Here is an 8,419-nt window from a genome sequence, read left to right on the forward strand (position 1 = left end):
GTGACTCAGTCTGATGTGATTCATGCTCTCATAGACAGTTTGGGTAATGTTAATGTATCTGGTGGTCCTCAAGTTAGAAATGTATTACCTATAGCTCCTCAACCGGCTGTAGTTAATCCAGCTTCCCAAGTTGCAGATGCAACCAATGTGGTCATTAATGAATTAGATTATGATTCAGATTCCTCTTACATGTCAGCTAACAACATTTAAAAAAACATTGATCCCGCTCCCTCTGGGCTGAAGTTAGTCCTCAGCACGAACCAAGTGTGGTTGAATCCATACCTACACCTCCTCCTGTTGAAAAGCCACTACTGGAGAGGCTGTTGCATATAAAGTTCCCTTCGATGCATCAAATACTGCTGACTCCGCCCCAATTCCATCAACTTTTGTTCTATTTTCGGAAAACCTTTGGGACGGTCCCATTGCTTCTGACCATGTGGTTGATTAACCAAAAAAATTCAATTAGCCACTTGTGTTCTAGAAAATGCCCCAAGGGTCTTTCATCCTGTTGAGAATCTAACTGCTGAGCTTCAAGTCAATCTTATTGCCAGAATGCCATTCATAAGACACACCCGACTGAGAACATAACTAGTTCTCCATCTAACGGCATCCAGACATGGAGCAACTCTGGAACCATTAACGAATGTTTTTTTTCTTTTTATTTGTATCTGGTTAAACCTAAATATTATCGTGTCGCTCCCAAGGAGAACTCCTGGGTTGAAGCTATGCATGAAGAGTTGTTAAAATTCAAAAAAATCAATGTGTGGAAGCTGGTAAAGAAGCCATAGAGCAAAAAACCAATTGGTACCAAGTGAGTGTTTAGATACAAGAAGGATGACAAAGGGGTGACTATAAGAAATAGAGCAAGGCTGGTTGTACAAGGTTTCTCTCAGTGCAAAGGTCTTGATTATGATGAAGTCTATGCCCATGTTGCTAGACTGGAGGCTATTCGTATCTTCTTAGCCTATGCATCATACATGAACTTGAAAGTGTAACAAATGGATGTGAAGACTGCCTTCTTGTATGGAACAGTAAAAGAAAAGACCTATGTAAAGCAACCGCTAGGTTTTGAGGATCCAGATCGTATACCGTCCTGACAAAGCTCTCTATGGTTTCCATCAAGCACCTCGTACTTGGTATGATACTTTAGCATAATATCTTTTGGAGAATGGCAATAAAAGAGGTGTTATTGATCAAACACTCTTTGTCAAGAAGGTTGGCGATGATCTGATCCTGGTCTAAGTGTATGTTGATGACATTATCCTTAAGTCATCGGATGATAATCTGTGTAGAGAGTTTTCAGATGTAATGCAGAGACGGTTTGAGATGAGTTCATCGGGGGGAGATAACATTTTTCCTGGGCCTACAAGTTGAACAAAATACGGATGGGAATTTGATTCATCGGGAGAAATACGTTCATGAAGTTGTTCAGAAGTTTGGGTTCAAGGATGCTACTCCTTACGTCACTCTGATTGCTACAAGACCGGCATTAGCTCCAGATCTATCGGAAAAGTCAATCGATCAACACCTTTACTGGTCCATAATTGGCTCATTGATGTTTCCTGTTTACTGTTTGTCAGTGTGCAAGGTATCAATTAGAATCAAAAGAACCTCACCTAGCCGTTGTCAAACATATATTTTGGTGCCTCAAGGGAAAACCTCGTTTGGGTCTTTGGTATTCAATAGATTCTCCTTTCGTGCTGCATTACTACATCGACAATGATTATAGGGGATGCAACTTAGAAAGAAAGTCAACTACAGTGTAAGGCCCCGATCCCGGTTCCCTACATTGGACGTTGAATTTACTCATAAACATAGTTCTAAACATCATAGTTAAATAAAACTTTTCACGGAATAGATAAATGTCAACCATCCATTACATAAGTCTTATAAATTAAAACAATAATAAACATGTCTCTTAGTTTAAACATCAAAAATAAAGTCTTCGGATGTCAGCTTCTTTATTCTTCTACCATGTGTGCCCCTTCAAGTTAGCTCTCATTCTACTTACCTGCGTGCATACTAAAAGTCAGCAACAATGAGTGAGTTCTAGTTAATCAAGAAACATACAATACGTTCATATACTACGTACTTTACCTGCTTTACTTTCCTTCATACACACATAAGCATATAACTTCATCCTTACTATCTTACTTTCATATTTTATCTTTCTTTATATACATACTTATACGTTTTAAAGAGCATTTCGCCCTACTTCCTCGAGTATTATTAGAGCCCGGTTCCCTCTTGCCTCGAATATTATTAGGGTTTGGTTCCCTCTTGTCTCGAATATTATTAGGGTCTAGTTCCCTCTTGCCTCGAATATTATTAGGGTCCGGTTCCCTCTTGTTCGTCGACCAACCATACCATAACCATACATGTATTCATATACCTTTAGTTGTTTACTTTTAGTTCTTTTACCTTCAATATCATTCAAATATCATTTATAAAACATTCATATATTATACATGCAAAATCACAACTTTCACATATCATACACTCGTCACTTAGGGTAAGTGTATTAACTAATCACATCAAGTATGCACACAGCCCCAAAAACATGACAAGGAAATGGGGCTAGAAACTCATATGTATCCTTTACTTCTCAAAGTTAACTGTGATACCTCTCCTAAGTTGTGCACGGCTCTATGTAACAATTATAGTATCAATTAACTACTTCTATCTATATCATACTTCTAAGTTATATTAACCCCTAGCTATGGGGATCCGGGGGCAGCGCCCCTGGCAGTGGGGTCTAGGGGCAGCAGCCCCTAGCATGGTCAGGGGCGGAGCCCCTGGCTGGGGTCGAGATAACAGGTTAGCTTGGAAAAATTTTATTTTCACAGTCCTTTACTAAAAATTCATCAGAAATTTCTAAGTCTGGATTGATCTAATCGAATTCTCAGTTCTAATCGAATGGGCCATCTATTCGAATAGATTTTCTGTACGAATATATTTTTCTATTCGAATGGACTTTGAGTCCATTTGAATCGAATCACCATCCAATTCGATCACTTTCCCCATTCGATTCAACCACATTTCTTTTGAATCAAGTTTCTTAAGAAACCAATTCAAATATGGGTTATATTTTCATCACTTCCAAGCCTTTCCTTTCGACTCGTTTAGCCCGTTTTGCATAAGGAACGAGCCTTGGACTATAACGACATCGTTTCCTTGCGTTAACACGGTCCAAACGTCACCCTTTTTCCCGTTTTGTTCCAAAACACCTCGTTTACAACCAAGTTCATAACTTTCATACATAATAAGGCCCGATTTGCCTTTGTATCAAATCTTAGCGCAAACCGACCTTAAAACGTAACCTTTACATTAAAAACGTACCTTTTTGGCGTATCACGGCTACGGGTTAGCTTCGACATGTGACTAAGGACGTTTTTCTTGTTTGTATGACGGCGATCTAGCACAAACCTCTTTGGTTCGGATTCAAATATGATCCGTAAATGATAGAGGAGTCTTTGTGTGTGTTTTTGAGTGTGTAGGGAGGCTAGAAGATAAGAATGAGGGTTTTAGGGAGGTTTAAGGGATTTATATGCCCTTAAGCCCATGGACCAAGGACCCATCACCATCCCTTATTCCATCTTTTATAGACCAAGCCAACACTCTATCAATTTTGTAAACTTAACTAAATAATAACACTCTATTAAATAAACCAAAATTCCTTTTATTTATTATTATCAAAAGTAGGATGTTACATACAGGAGGTTGTCACTTCTTGGGTGTCCGCTTAATCTCTTGACAGTGCAAGAAACAAGTCATTGTATCCAACTCCACCACTGAAGCAGAATACATTGCTGCCTCATGCTGATGTTCTAAAGTGATATGGATCCAGCATCAGCTAATGTATTACGCTTTGAATTTCTTTAACACCCCAATCAAGTGTGATAACAATGTAGCGGTTTGTATTGTTAAAAACCCGATCCAACACTCTAAGACGAAACATATTGACATTCGAATGCATTTCATTCATGATTGTTATAATGTAAAGGTGTCAATACTGAACATTTCCACACAGATTACAATTTGGCAGACCTTTTCCTGTAGCCTTTGATCGTGCCCGATTTCTATATCCTATAAAATCACTTGGCATGATTCGTTTTGATTAAACTTATCTATCTGTCTTTATGTATATAAATTTGTAAATATTTCTCAAATATCTCACAAATTTAGAGGAAGAAAATGAGTTACTTTAACTCACCAAAAATATTTACTGTTAAGTTTAAGAAACAATTAAGCAAAAATCATATATGGGCCCCACCTATGAGACACAATTTTTATCCTATATAGTGAATTGTCAAATTATTATATTTAATATTCTTAACATGACCAGTTGTGACCCATGCAAAAATAATGAAAATAAAATAAAGCAGAAGGTTGAAATTTTCTCTTAAGATCGGTATTACTACACGCATATAAGGTTGCATTTTACCAAAATAAAAAGATAAAAATAATTTAAAGTTGTATAAGGCCTTAACAATCAATTCGGATAATACAATATTATTGCGCGGAGAAACTCCAAGGCTTATACGAAACACAAAGAAAATAAAGCAGAATACTTAGGCATTTACCCTATTCTCAGAGTTCACGTTCTGATACCAGCTTCTGACTCCTTGCCTTTGTATACCTCGCACGAGGCTAGGGTCACTTAGTCGATGCCAACCTCTTTTACCGATGACAAGATCACGGAGGTTTCTTCTTGACTGTCTTAGTTTGATTGTAAGTTTTCTACTAAATGAGCTCACGAAGCGATCTGGGAGCGAAGCCTTAAATTGAGTTGCTTCCCCCCTTTTCTTTTCCCTCACCCTACTCTTTCATTTCCGCTTAAGCTTCCCCGGTTTGGGGCCCACCCACCCGATAAATATAAGTGATGGCCATATATACGGCATATGCCGTCATAAGCGGGAATAGGAAGACCCTCATCGGTATTACTAAACACCGAGAGGATCCAAGACTTAAGCAAAAAATAAAGAAAAAAATGAAGTTGAATTTCTTTGCAAAATAAAAAAATAAGCTGAATTTCTATACAAAATGAACACATGTACACACAACAATCTTTTTTATACTTTTAGGAACTTATAAACATATATTAACTATGCATCAAGATGTTGTACCACTAGATTTGGCAAGTATTTAGATTTATATGTTATCGGCACTTATGATCTGTCAAACATATCATACACATAATACAATTGAGCTTAAGAAAATTTTTAGTCTAACGTGTCCATGTGTTAGATACGTTAAGTCAATTTACCGTCACTTCCCATAAATTCAATCAAATTTCTCAAAATTTTATATATTTTAATGTTAATGTATATTTATATATAAAAAATCATATTCTTTTTGTATTTTTCTCATATATTCTCCCCCAAAAATTAAAAAAAAAACAAAAATGATATAAAACAAACAAAAAAATGTACAAAGAAACTAAAATTGATCAACCGAGCGATTAAATTTCTGAAAATATTAAAAAAACCATTTAAACCAAGCAAGTAGATGAAACGTGTTTCATCAAACACCTTGGTAAAAAGGTCAGCCTTCTAAAATCCGTGTGAATTTTCTCCAAATTGATTAATTTCTTTTCAAAACAATCACGGATAAAGTGATACCGGATTTCATTGTGCTTAGTTTTAGAATGATATACGGGGGTTTTAGTAATACAAATTGCAGTAGAATTATCAATGAAGTTGGGTGTAGTAAGAAACTTCAAACCGTAACCTAACAATTGTTGTTGGATCCATAAAACATGTGAACAATAACTCGAGGCCGCCACGTATTTGGCTTCAGCGGTTGAAGTAGATACTGACGTCCACTTATCACCGCCAGGAAACAAGGCGGTTTCCTAAGAATTGACTACCCGTTGTGGTAGATTAGAAATTGATCTTGCAAGCACCATAGTCTTAATTTGTTTAAGCAATAAGCTCGATACTATTATCCTTGGGGTACCATAACCCGATATCAGGATTTCCCCTCATAAAGAAAAAGATACGTGTAACCACCGCAATATCAGTCACTCGAGACTCAACTAATATATGGCACACAAACAAGCAACAAACATTATATCAGGACGAGAATCAGTTGGATACATCAACGAACCGATTGTCGCACGATAGAGGGTTGGATCAAAGGTATCTTCCAATTCATCCAGTGATAAATTGTAACCCACAGGGAGAGGAGTTGAGGGTACTTTTCCGGAAGTTATCTTGAATCGGCTCAAGACATCGTTTACATGTTAGTCTGATGAATGAAAATTCCCGAAGTAGACTTGACTGGTGAAACTGCAACCCTAGAAAGAAACTAATTTCAAAAATTAAACTCATCTAGAACTTTGTCTGCATTGCCTTCTTAAAATCTTTACACAAGCTGTCATTTGTAAAGCCAAAGATGATATTCGGCTTCAACGGTTGAAGTAGATATTGTCGTCTACTTCTTACACTGCCAGGAAACAAGGCGGTTTCCTAAGAATTGACTACCCGTTGTGGTAGATTTGAAATTGATCTTGCAACCACCATAGTCTGAATTTGTATAAGTGGTAAGCTCAAAATTATTGTCCTTGGGGTACCATAACCCGATATCAAGATTTCCCCTTAGAAAGTGAAAGATACGCTTAGCCACCGCAATATGAGTCACTCGAGGACTCGACTGATATATGGCACACAAACAAATAGCAAACATTATATCAGGACGAGAAGCAGTTGGATACATCAACGAAGAGATCATCGCACGATAGAGTGTTGGATCAATGGTATCTTCTAATTCATATGGAAGTAAACTGTAACCCACAGGTAGAGGAGTTGAGGGTACTTTTCCGATAGCTATTTTGAACTAGCTCAAGACATCGTTCACATACTTAGTCTGATGAATGAAATTCTCAAAGCAGACTGGTGAACCTGCAACCCTAGAAAGAAACTCATTTCTCCCATTGAACTCATCTCGAACTTTGTCTGCATCGCCTTCTCAAAATCTTTACACAAGCTGTCATTTGTAAAGTTTGGCTTCAGCGGTTGAAGTAGAGACTTTCATCTACTTCTTACACTACCAGGAAACAAGCTGGTTTCCTAAGAATTGACTACCTGTTGTGGTAGACTTGAAATTGATCTTGCAACCACCATAGTCTGAATATGTATAAGCAATAAGCTCGAAACTATAATCATTGGTGTACCATAACCTGATGTCGGGATTTCCCCTAAGAAAGTGAAAGATAAGCTAAACCGCCGCAATATGAGTCACTCGGTAACTCGACTAAAATATAGCATACACAAGAAACAAACAATATATCAAGATGAGAAGAAGTTAGATACATCAACAAACTGATCATCGCACGATAGAGGGTTGGATCAACGGTATCTTCCGATTCATCCGGTGATATATGGTGACCCACAGGGAGAGAAGTTGTAACACCCCGGCCTCTCGTACCACCAATAATGTCCGCTTTGCCCCCGATGGGTTGCCCATCCGGGAACTCACGGCTTTGTTTTTGGTTGCCCAGGTAGAGACTTCCCAGGTGGTCACCCATCCTAGTACTACTTCCACCTAAGCACGCTTAACCGTGGAGTTTTCATGTGCTCCACAGCCAACTAAGCCCAAAACGCGTTGGTGATGTTAAGAGGCAGGACATTACTTATGAACCAAGGATCTCTCTTGTCCACGGCCGATGTGGGATAGCCTAAGAGTGGGATGATGTTGTGTTTGCCAAGGGTGTTACAGAAGTTGGGGGTTCTTTTCCGTCAGTTATCTTGAATCGGCTCAAGACATCGTTCACATACTTAGTCTAATGAACGAATATTCCCAAACCAAACTGGTGAACCCACAACCTAGAAAGAAACTCATTTCTCCCATTAAACTCATCTTGAACTTCGCCTACCTCGCCTTCACAAAATCTTTACACAAGTTGTCATTCATAAAGCCAAAGATGATATCGCCAACATAAATCTTGACCAGAAGAAGATCGTCTTCCACAGTCTTGAAGAAGAGAGTACAATCCATAGTCCCTTGTGAGAATCCGTTATCCATAAGATGGTCAGCCAACGTGCTGTACCAGGCTCTCGGGGCTTGGTGAAGACCATAAAGAGTCTTTTTTGATTGGTAAACACACTCAGGATAATCAAGATCTTCAAAACCAAAAGGCTGCTTCACATAAACCTCTTCATGAATTACCCTATTCAAAAATGCATTTTTAACATCCATTTGGTACACCTTGAAATTCTTGAAAGTTTCATAGGCCAAGAAAATTCATATAGCCTCAAATCTTGCAACCGGAGCATATACTCCATTGTAGTCAATACCTTCAGACTGATTAAATCATTAGACTATCAATCTTGCCTTGTTTCAAACAATAACCACACGATCATCCTTTTTACACTTAAATACCCATTTTTGTAGGGATACCCTTAAGTAACCCGATCTG

Source organism: Bidens hawaiensis, unplaced genomic scaffold (genome assembly GCF_021521415.1).
Source record: "Bidens hawaiensis isolate Kalapana, Puna unplaced genomic scaffold, B.hawaiensis_p1.1 tig00033498_1, whole genome shotgun sequence".
Taxonomy (NCBI): domain Eukaryota; kingdom Viridiplantae; phylum Streptophyta; class Magnoliopsida; order Asterales; family Asteraceae; genus Bidens; species Bidens hawaiensis.